Source organism: Leptonychotes weddellii, chromosome 9, assembly GCF_054177405.1.
Source record: "Leptonychotes weddellii isolate Sample4059 chromosome 9, ASM5417740v2, whole genome shotgun sequence".
Classification (NCBI taxonomy): domain Eukaryota; kingdom Metazoa; phylum Chordata; class Mammalia; order Carnivora; family Phocidae; genus Leptonychotes; species Leptonychotes weddellii.
This window is the reverse complement of record NC_138377.1, coordinates 69,716,755-69,729,097: the sequence shown is the minus strand read 5'-3', so window position 1 is coordinate 69,729,097 and position 12,343 is coordinate 69,716,755. Positions and strand designations below refer to the sequence as shown.

General features: G+C 38.0%; 1 long non-coding RNA gene across 1 annotated transcript in view; it reads right to left on the bottom strand.

Annotated features, from left to right (window-relative positions):
• LOC145723277 (uncharacterized) overlaps positions 1-12,343 on the bottom strand; it is a 248,758-nt gene that overhangs the window by 93,728 nt on the left and 142,687 nt on the right. The gene's annotated exons all lie outside the window — the stretch shown is intronic.

Genomic DNA, 12,343 nt, shown 5'->3' with positions numbered 1-12,343 from the left:
AAAAAAAAAAAAAGACATCTTGCCATTTGCAACGACGTGGATGGAACTAGAGGGTATTATGCTAAGCGAAATAAGTCAATCAGAGAAAGACAAGTATCATATGATCTCACTGATATGAAGAATTTGAGAAACAAGACAGAGGATCATAGGGGAAGGGAGGGAAAAATGAAACAAGATGAAACCAGAGAGGGAGACAAACCATAAGAGACTCTTAATCTCAGGAAACAGACTGAGGGTTGCTGGAGTGAAGGGGGGTGGGAGGGAGGGGGTAGCTGGATGATGGACATTGGGGAGGGTATGTGCTATGGTGAGCACTGTGAATTGTGTAAGACTGATGAATCACAGACCTATACCCCTGAAACAAATAATACGTTATATGTTAATAAAAAAATATTGACTGTATTAAGAAAAAAAAAAGACTTGAGTCAAAAATAACAAGAATATTATCATCATCATCCTCATTTTATTATTATTTCACCCTAATTCTCAATTATGACTCTCTAGGAACTACCATATTTATCGTTTTTGATAATGCTATTCTTGAATATTTTGAATTTTGTCTTATCTTTATGTGTGTTTCCCTTTGTACTATTAGTCACATGGTACCTGACACACAATAAGCAGTGAATAAGTAATATCATATGGCAATTAAATGAGATAAGGCTTTCTAAGATTCCTAACACAGTTCCTGACACTGATGTGCATTGAATAAGTAGTAGTTAATGAAGATTTATGGATGTTGAAGAGTGCCCTTATTGTTGCTCTGGTAAGTCCTTAGATACACATGATTGCAGAGTCAAAGATATACCTTTCCACACGATGCAATTAAAAGCTTCCATAGAACTTCTATTGCATAAAGGCCACAGTCTTGGGCTTATAAGAAAGAGAAGAGCATGAGGAGTGCTAGGTCTAGATCGAACTGGCCTAATGCAGTACTTCGGGATCTGGCAATGTAAACAGAGTGTCATGGCCTTGTCATTAAACTCTGGAGACATAGATTTCATGGTTTCTGAGTTGGGTAATAATACAGTTGCCTGCCAACTCTTATATGCAATCTCTCAGTGTTGTGCAATCATATCTTCTTGCACAAATGCCAACTACATGGCAACTTAATTTTAATCATGTAAATTTGGACTTGAGATGTGCTTCTAGGTTTACCAGAGATTTTTCCTGGTGACAACTTATACTCTCTCATATGTTTTACCCTTGTGGGCTAAAGGCCAAATGTTCTAAGAAATGCTGCCCAAGAGCTGGTCTTACTGTTGCTCTCTCTGTATTACTGTATGTGTGTATATGTGTATTTATACATATAAACATACATATGTATGTATTTTTACACACACATGTACACATAATACTTTTCAGTCCTGTCCAAATATAGGCAGCACTTAAGATAGCTAAGCCAAAACCACATTAAAAGAGAATGAACGTCATCAGTGCATATGTCAAAATGTCTCTTGTAATGAATAAAAAATTCATTTAAAAAAGCTAAAAAAGATCACCTTTGTTTTATTATGCTAAGTTCTCAATATCATATTCATTTTCCTTATTTAGATTGATCACAAACTCCAAATATTTTGACTAGCCAACTTGAAGACATGCATTGCTCTTGAAACGTGTATAAAGCATTTTAATAAAAATTTCACCTGCAGACACCACCATCTACTCCCATCCTCCATAAACTCATAATTAAAGCAAAAAGTATCATTAAAGTATCATTTAGATACTAACCTAAAGAGAGAATAACCACCAAAAGGCCCCCAAACATCAGTAATACAAAAATAAAAAATCATGAAAATTCTTTTCACATCTGCCGGGAGGAAACTGAGAAGTGACGCTCCGTGAATGGTCTTACTTATATCAGAAAGTTTCGTGCATGTGTTTAGATCTAAAAACACTGGTCTCTTAATTCTTCGTTCAAAATGTTTTTCAACCAGCCATTCTCCACCCAGACATGTGGAAATCACCGTGAAGCGAGTAGCAGCTTTCAAGAATTGCTTTCAGCTACAGAGTCTAGGCTTTGCAATTCATCTTCATGGCGAGAAAGGAAAGAAAATTCTCAAGCACCTTCAGGGGTTTCATGGGTACTCTTGCTCAACCTAGTATTTCTAGTCTTCATAAAACAAGAACACTGCGGATGACATGGTGAAGGAGTCCGTTTATTCCAAATGCTGGAGTGCTTCTTCTACCTTACCTTTTTACAAGTTTACCATTTTGGAGTCATTTGAACGACTTGTTGGCTCAGTGGTGCAATATTTTTTTAAAGTTATTTCTGACCGTAACAGACACTTTTAGACCTGCAGTGATGAGCAAGCCCCAGGGGCAAAATACAATAAAGATTTAAGGGGCTGTTCAGTGCAGCACCGTAGCTTCTTTGTGGAGGAGAGGAACAGAAGTGGGCGGGCTGGGCTGGTGTGTGATGATTTCTGACAATGCTGTTGTTTGTTTAATTTTCAATTTATGCCAGCACTTTGGGACATGGAAAGTATGATCCCAAGAAAGATAAGCTTTCATCTAAGACGTGAAAGTATTTTGCTATTGTTTCCATGCTCTTGTTGTTCTTTTTAGATTTGGTAAACAAAGTGTGTTCGCAGCAGATAAAATATCCAGAAACAGAACTCAAATTACCTCCATTATGCCCACACCAGTCCCTCGTGATGGGCTTTCTGTGCATGTGCAAAAGATGAGATATGCCGCATTCTATATTTCGATTATTTTCTCTGAATAAAAAAACCCCAGCTTATTCCCTTATTCCATTGTTTATTCTATATGATAAAGGGAATGTAATCTATTTCTTATCATAAAACTTTGAGTTTACTGCAATATTATCAGAGATATGTTGCCTGTCTCTGAAGACATCCATCATGGAAGTGTTTGTGTTATCCTTGTTGGTATTTCACCTTACTGGATATACAAACTGGATTATAAACAATTCGGTTTAGCTTTCATTTGAGAATCATAGAATTTTAGTGGGTCCCAGGCTCAGCCAAATATTCTTTCATGGATATGTTTAGCAGATCCCTTTCCTCATGAAAGCAATTAATGTGAATTTTCTTATACCCTTCTTCAAGAATAATAATGTTAAAATAAATGAAGGAAGGAAGGAAAGAAATGCATTTTTATATTTTATATATAAACACATACTATTGATAATATATACATACCTATACATACATATATATGTATACACATATGCACACATACCTAGCAGGTGGCATATTTATTTTTTCCTATGTACATATACACATATACATATGCCCTTTTATCACATTTATTGAGGGTCTTGTGGACTGTGGCACCCTGACAGTGACTGCCCGCATCAGACTAGAAGAATCTGCTAGCATGACAATACACTGGCAACTACAGAAGCAGAGGTGAGGCGTGAAGGAGTCCTACAATCACACAGGAGCCTCTGCCCACCACACTCTCTCCTCTCACTCTTCAACCTTTCTTTGACCCCTAGCGACCTAGTCCTGTCAGCCCGGAGGAATAAAGTCTGGCCTACCTGTCTCAGAAAAAGAATGTATTTTCTTCTTCACACCTTGGTGTCCTACTAATCCTAAGGATTTCTGTCTTTTTTTTTTTCTTATAATCAAGCTCCTGGAAAGACTGGTCTTCGTTTGGTGTCTCCAATTTCTCACCCTTAACTCTCAGTAATCTGATTTCTGATCCCGCCAACTTTTGAAACTAGTTAATTTTCACACTGTCGTCTAGTGTCACGTGTATATTAATGAGTCCCCAAGGACGTCGTGCAGATCAATCCACAGGTCAATGATCATTCCTCATCTTACTTGACCTATCAGCCGCATTTGACGAGGGTACCACTTCCTCTTTCTTAGAATACTGTCTTCAGGCTGCTTTTGGGATGTCCTACTCTCCTGGGTTTCCTCCTGCCTCAGTAGGGGTTTCCTCTCAGTCTCCTTGCCAGGTTGCTTCTCACCTTCCAGACCTCTCAACTGTCTAGTGCCCCAGACTCACTCAGTCGACTTTGTTTCTTTTATATCTGCAAAACCCTTGGCGATCTCATCCTGTAACGAGGCTTTAAATATCGTCTGAACATGGATGACTATAAATCTAGATTTCCAGTCTGAACCTCTTATCTGAGCTCCAGACTTATACACCAACATCTCCATTTGAGTGTCTAATGCTCATCTCCATCTAACATCCCAAACCAGGTCCTTATCTTCTTCACTCCCCCACACCGTCTCAGTTACTGGTGACTCTTTTTCAAAATAATTCCAAGTCTAACCACTTCTTTCCTCTTCCCCCTCTACTATCCTTTCCAACCACTATCATCTTTCTCCAGGATTATCACAATGTCCTCCCAGCTGATTCTTCTGCTTCCAGCCCTTGTCCCATTCAGTCTATTTTAAACACAACAGGCAGAGTGATCCTGCTGGCATGGGAGTCCAATCATTTCCTGGTCCTGCTCAAAACTATAATAGTTTTTCACCACAGAGTAAAAGCCAGAACACCATGGCTTACAAGATCCTATACTATCTGGCCTATTCTTCACTGCCTCCTACTAACCTCTCCCTCACTCTGCTCTAGCCTCACTGCTTTCCCTTTGTCTCAAACTTGCTGGGCAGGTTCCAGGCTTGGGGTCTTTGCACTTACTATTCCTGCCTCCTGTTAACATTCTTCCCTTGACATCCACATAACTCTCTCCACTGCCTCCTTTATACAAATGTCATCTCACTGAGGCTTTTTCTGGTCAACTATTCAAAATTGCAATGCCATCCTCCTTATACCTATAAAAATCTATTTTTGATGTATTTTAATATATTCAATAGTTATGTCTCCCCACTTCACCCTATTCCTACTAGAATATAAACTACATGAGGGCAGGGATTTAGAGCCGTGACCTATGTCTACTGCTGTAACCCCTAGAACAATTATTTGCCTGGTATACAAATGAATAAACAAATACAGGCATGAAATCTGTATTTCTCAGGTATGTAATTTCAACTAGATATTTGGTATCCAAACGTATGGGCGACTGCTGCCTCACACATAAATCCGTAAGTAAACTCATCATTTCACCCATGAGCTCAAACCCCAGTTATACCAATGACCAGTTAAGAAACTACACCAAGCCCTCAATATTTTTTTCCTAAAGAGATCAAAATATACTCAATATTTTTTTTTCCTTGCCTTGAATCTCTACTCTGCCTTTCATCCTACCTCCCTAAGTACCCATTCATAGTCTCCTTCTGCAGGTTGGTACTTGTCTTCTGAACACCTACGAAATGATGCTATTTCCTGCTCACCCTTGAAAATTTGATTTAGACTTCTCCTCAAAAATATTTTCCTGCTAATTCCCCCTCACCCTACTACCCCACTCCCACATATCTGCACATACAACTGAGCACCCTGGGTAAGCACTAATACATTTACCATATTGTATCAAAAGTCTCTTCTCACCACTCAGATTCCCCCATAGATTATAAATTGTGCAAGGATTATAACCACATCTTTACTATCTTTATTGTCTTTGGAATCCAAGGCCCTAGCAAAGAACCATATCCATGTTAGGTGCTCAATAAATTACTGACGAATGACGAATGAGTGAATGGATGAAGGAATAAATGAAGAAGGTAAGATTCCAAAGAATATTAGAAGCAATGGATTAATGCTTTCTTGCATACTCTGATAGCTTTTGCATGCTTTTATTGGGGTATTTAGTAATACAGCTTACAGATGAAAGTCAAAGATTCATGATCACATAAAACATGTCTTTATTACTGAAGCTAGCTGGAAAGCAAATAGACTGTTAGTCTGACTTTAAGTTATCCAGTGAAATTCTTATGTCTATTTTTGCAATTTTCTGGATAAAGTGGCCTCGTGGCTTTCACAGCAAATTTATAGTGAACGTAGAAATACAATGCAGGCCAAGTTGGAGTCCTTTGTGTTTCTGCATTAAATGGAGTTTAAGGTGGTCTTGAATCCTGGTCAATGCCATAGGGTTATTTGCTTTTTATTCCCCCATTTGCTTTTTTCCCCCTCTATATTTCACATGAGAAAGCTCGATATTTAATCAAACCTTCATGAGAAAAAAAATTACCTTCATTGGCTGTATTTTCATTTAAATGATACAGAGGTAAAAAAAGATAATAGTTCTAGAAATATTCTGCTCTTCCATAATCCACATCACCACCTGTGGAAATCGTACAGGAAACTATTAATAAATGAATCTGATGCTGTGGCAGTAAAACTTGCTCTTATTAGGTCTGTTATTCATGTTCCTTCCAAGCACTGTATTCCATTCCTTGTGAATATTATTATTAACTTTCATAATGTACGGCATCCATATCTGTATGGTTCTAAAGAATAATATAAGAATATAGATGCTATAAATCAAGTGCAAAAAGGAAAGTTAATTGGAAGTCCATTATTAAAAGAGAGGATAAAAAGAAAATTTTCCTATTATTTTATATAAATAGCATAACAATATGATTTAGGAAATGGTTACATTTATTGACCAGGCTTATTATTATATGAAGTGTTCAGTGTGATTATACATTTTCTCCTCCATGGTAGGAGATGCATAGATTTTATTTTGGCTTTGTTCTTTGGGTTTGGAGTTTTGTTTGTGCTGAATTGGTTTTAAAAAAACTCTTTTAAGGAAAAAAACACATAAACTTAAGACCCTTAATGTGATGTTACCTATAGTGCTTTGAAATATCAAGATGAATTTGCCCTAAGAACCTGAAGACAACCCTTAACTTTTGTCTGTATCATGTGAAAGATGAGTTGTGTGAAAAATAAGCTATTATGTGCCATTTATAGCATGATGAGAATTATTCCCAAAGATGATTTTTCTAATTTTTGAGTGGCATCAGCTGCCTAGGCAAGGCTAAGGGCATTAATTATAGAGAAGATGTTAGGGAGGAATACTTATGTACCTTTCATTGTTATAGAACCTCATATGGGAGTTAATATCAGTGCTGTCTCTAATACCATTCATCTGACACTTGGTAAATGAGTTGTCAGTAAAGGTGAAAATATATTAATAGTGCAGATCACTTGAAATGGGTGCTCTTATGTGTTTTACCAGAAAATTCTCCCTTCGGTTAACTCAATATCTTTTCTGACACATTTTTGTTGCACTAAAGTATCTTTTATAGTGTGTCAGAGTTATGAATACTGATAGACCTTCTCCTAAAGTGCCCCTCAAGTTCACTGCCATTTGCTCATTAGGTTTGCTTTTTATTGCATGTCAGAAAGTGCCTCCTTTTAAGCACCTACTAATAAATGGGAATTGATGAGAACCTTATCTCCAGAGCAGGCGGTAAATTCAAAGGTCTTAAATGAGGAAGTCTGTGAAGCATCTAAGACCAGGGCCTATGCCCGTGGATCTTGATCTGGCTTACAAGGGATAGTTTATTTGATGTTAAGATTGAAGAGGCATGTATTCCTAAGCAGTACTTGAAGTTCGAAAATAGAAACAGTTCATTTCCCCATTGATAAAAGGACATAATAATCTATCTTTTTAAAGATGTCTCTGGAATCATTTTCAATTGCAATTTATTTATATAAGCCACACAAATTGTAACTTTGCAGGAAGTGTTAATACACTCTTTCCAATGCTAACATAAAATGCGTAAGGTGAACATGGCAGGAGTAGATGAAGATGGAAAGACAAGAAAATGGCAGTGGTTACTAACTGGCAATGGGACCAGGGGGCCAATGGGCATAATCAATCTCTGGAAAATCTGCAGAGGAGGCTATAGCAGTGGAGGCAGGGGGATGGGACAAGACAATGACATCTTTGTCTCAAGTATGGGGCTGTCTTGGGCTGGGCATGATCTGGAAATCCAACTCTGAGCTACCTAGCTTTGGGAAACTTCTGAAAAGCAAGAGCACCTCTAGAAAGCAGCTCTTCAGCTCATGGGGATGTTGCTGAGCTGGTCTTGAGGAGCTCCTATTAAATGGGAAAAAAGTACAAGTTAAGCTTGCTGATGATATGAAATATAGAGAAAATGTTGGCTATGTGAGTTCCAGCCATGGCAGGTTATAGCTTGCTGACTCAAAGAAGAGACAGGAAATCAATAAGCCAGAAAGATATAACTGCCCCATGACAAATCACTGGTAAGAGAAGGGGAACCTAGAACCCTGAAAGTTTTTCAGAAATTCTGAATTAGTGTTTCTTTGTCCATTTATTCACCACCTTTATTGGTTTTGCCATATCTACAAAGTATTTTTAAATTAGCATTTTTATTGAAATCAATGCACTTTTTTTACTTAGCCTTGTTCTGTGTGATAATATATGTGATATACTAGTTTGATCCTTTCTAATATATATTAAAATAAAAACATTACTGTTAAAATTAAAAATTTAGGAATCTCTGGTCTACTTTAAAACTTCTCATGTTCTGTCATTGGTACAAGTCCTGTGCTTTGGGAAGTTATATTCTAAATGAGAAAAGCCAAGTGTCTGTCATAGATTTTAGAGGGCACTTGATCATCAGGGACCAGGGGAATGGACTTAGTATTATTTGTTTGTAATTTAAACCCTGTCAACATTCAGAAGGACTTAGAGATGGCTTAAAATTAAGACATGTATTCAATAAGACTGTTAAGGTAAAAAAATATATAAATACCAGGACCTTGTAGAAGAAAGAAGCAAATCTACTGTCCCTCCAGGCTAAAATAGTTACTATGTTGAATTAAATTTATCTCTGTGCTTTCTGGAAAGGTCAACATGATATCCAACTCACTCATGGGCTCTATGACCTCTGCTGACCCTTGTTATCTAAGGGAGATACTCATATGGAAAAAGAGAGTATTTTTTTTCTATGTTAAGAAACTTGGAAGTTTCCTAGAATTTCTATTGAAAATCCACATACCCTGACATCAGTTTGAAACCTGACAGATTTCACTAACAGGAAGAATGGGAGAGCTGGATCTGTCAAGGTGAGCAGTATGTGCTGGAGTCTGGGAGGCTTGAAAAGGGTTTGCCTGACAGAGGTGAGAGTGCATCTGAGGTCTGATGTCATGAATCTGTGGGCAGCCAGGACTTCTGTGCCACCTATTCCAGTCGCCTATTGCTCTATAACAAACCGCCTTCAAACTTAATGGAATAGAAGCAAACATTGATTAATATTTCTTTTTTTTTAAAGATTTTATTTATTTATTTGAGAGAAAGAGAGAGAGAGGGCAGGAGCAGGGTGAGGGGCAGAGGGAGCCCCCCAATGTGGGGATCGGCTGAGCAGGGAGCCCAATGCGGGGCTCAATTAGCAGGATCAGGTCAGGATCATGACCTGAGCCAAAGGCAGGCACTTAACTGACTGAGCCACCCAGGCAACCCTGATTAATATTTCTTAAAGACTGTGAGGTGACTGGGCTCCTCTGGGCAGTTTTCACTTCAGGTCTCTCACACACTTCTAGGCTGCTGTCCCCCAGGACTGGAGTCATCTGAAACTCAACTGAACTGGATGTTCTAGATGGCCACTATTGATACTAGCTGTCATCTAGAAGCTTAGCTGGGCTGGAGCATCTAGACATGTCTTTGTTATGTGGCTTCAGCTTCTCACAGTATAGAGACTGAGTTTTTTTTGTTGTTGTTGTTGTTGTTTTTTTATTTATTTTTTATTTTTTATTCTTATGTTAATCCCCATACATTACATCATTAGTTTTAGATGAAGTGTTCCATGATTCATTGTTTGTGCATAACACCCAGTGCTCCATGCAGAATGTGCCCTCCTCAATACCCACCACCAGAGTTTTGAGAGTAAACGTCCCAACAGCAAACACTCCAAAAAGCAGGAAGCAGAAGCTGCCAGGCTACTTAAGGGTTATGCTCAGCACTGACACACCATCACTTCTTCTGTGTTCTACTGAATAGAAACAATCACAGGGGGTCACTCAGATTCACAGTTTAGGGAAACAAACTCTTAATGAGAGGATGGCAAGGCCATAATGTAGAAGAGTGTATAAAATGGGAAATACTAACATAACCATCTTTGAAAAATATAATCTACCACATCCTCCAAGAGCCTTCTGTGCTCTGGAATCGAGGCAGAAACACACACACACACACACACACACAGGAGTAATCTGGGTTTGGGGATTGTACTTTAGGAATGGTGCAAACTTGTGTAGGCAATGATTCTAAGTTGTAGTGACTTTGGCATGTAAAGAAATTCATTATGTAATATGGTGACAGGAAAGAGCCCCAGACTAATATTCAACTCCTGGCCCTCCACTTGATGAGCTATGTAGCCTTGGCATAGTAACTAGGCCTTATATCATTGCCTCTACAAAACAAGAAGTCAAGGTTGGATGATCTATGACAGCCCTCCCCATTCTTAATAATTAGGAAACTATGAACTCTATGGTCATTCACTTGTTGTGGGACATGGGGAATGATATGTTGAATGAAATGCTCATAAATTAAAAGAACACATTTGGATCAGGCTTGGCTTTCTGGGGATCAATAGTTAACATTAAATACTGTACAGAAAGTTACTGATGGCATTGATTGTTAGATTAGTCTTTTGGCTCTAGAGTCCTAGAAAAGCATTTCATAATGATCTTCTACAACATACAAACTTTTACGTTTTTTTTTTGTTTTTCCCTTTAATCTGAAATCTGGCAAGTAGTCTCTGGCCTACTCACAGATTTGGAAGTTGATTATCCATAATCAGAATAATCACTTCTTAATATTGATTTGTAAATCAATATCTCCATTTATTTAAAGTGTTGAAGTAAGAATAGAGTATGCCCAAGTCTTTGTGAAGGGCTACATGGTATTAAATTATATAATGTGTATCTCTGACAGACTAATATATGATAACTGAGCCCAACTGCATGTAAAAGAGGACGACGCCAGTTCATACGCTCTCTGCTTTTAAGAAAAAAATGTGAACAACACGCAGACATATATCCTGGGATCTGTGCAGGTGCTATGGGAACTTGGAGCTATAGTCAATGAGATGTGTTCTCTCTAGCATATGACCTAAGCAATGGCTGGATAGCAAATGTGAAATGGCCAGACATCTTCAGGATAGAGGTTGTAGAGGAGCTTAGCATAGGATATAATCCTTGATAGCTCTTTGTATAATGTAAATTTAACAATAATTGCAAGTTTAAACAATAGAACCAATTTGCATTTTTTGTTTTTTTGTTTTTTTAATAAACAGCAACCAGGAAACAACCTGGACTTCCGGGGCTTCCCAAATAAAACTCCTGAATGTCGATCCATCTCACAGCAATCATGGAAAATTGTCCCCTCTCTGAAAACCACCCCTCATTTATTTTAAGGAAAATGATAGAACAAACTGGCATATTCCAAATTCTCTACTGATATCGTACAGAAAGACAACTGTCCACTATCAATGGAATACTCAATGAGTGACTCTTAGACACAAGGCATTGTTCTTGAAGGCTATCAAAGGGCTTATTCATTCATGCTTCATTTTTTTGCCTGTTCAACAAATACTTTAGTACTTACTCAGTGCCAGGCTCTGTTTCCTGTGGCAGAAGTCACTGGTTTTCTAATAGCCATATGCCTCACCCCCTCACATACACATCCATCTATAGACACAACCTGGTATTAATGTTAAAAGCACCAACTCTGGGATCAGACCACCTGGAATACAGTCCTGGTGTCACTACTGTCTAATTGTGTGACCCTATTTAAATTATTTAACGTCTATAAATTATAGATAATAATGGTAACTACTTCATATACTTGTGATATTTAAATGTATAACTAGTGGAACAGTGCCTAGCACAATGTAAATGCTATATTAGACTTAGCTATTATTACTACTACTAATAATAACAGTAGGGGTGCCTGACAACTCAGTCAGTACAGCATGTGATCTTGATCTCAAAGTCATGGGTTTGAGCCCCATGTTGGAAGAGATTACTAAAAGATAATAATAATTAATAATAATAATAATAATACAACCACAACTAACAAACTCTTGATTTTGTTCTAGTATTGGTGGCTATGCTTTTCAAAGGAGAGTAAGTTCCAGCCCAAAGGTGCATATTGACTTTGGTTGAAATCGGTCAGGTAAACTCTATTCCTCTTCCCCATAGTTGTTTTAGAATTGGGCACACGGTGCCATTCTGTCCAGTGAAAGACATTATTGTTTGAGGATATAAGCTTGAAGCTGCTTTGGGATGTAGGGCACTAGTCTAAGAACAAATACCAGCATTCTGAGGATAAAGATAAAAAGGAAGGGTGCAGCCACTCTGGAAAAACAGTATGGAGGTTCCTCAAAAAGTTGAAAATAGAGCTACCATATGACCCAGCAATTGCACTACTGGGTATTTACCCCAAAGATACAAATGTAGTGATCCGAAGGGGTACGTGAACCCCAATGTTTAT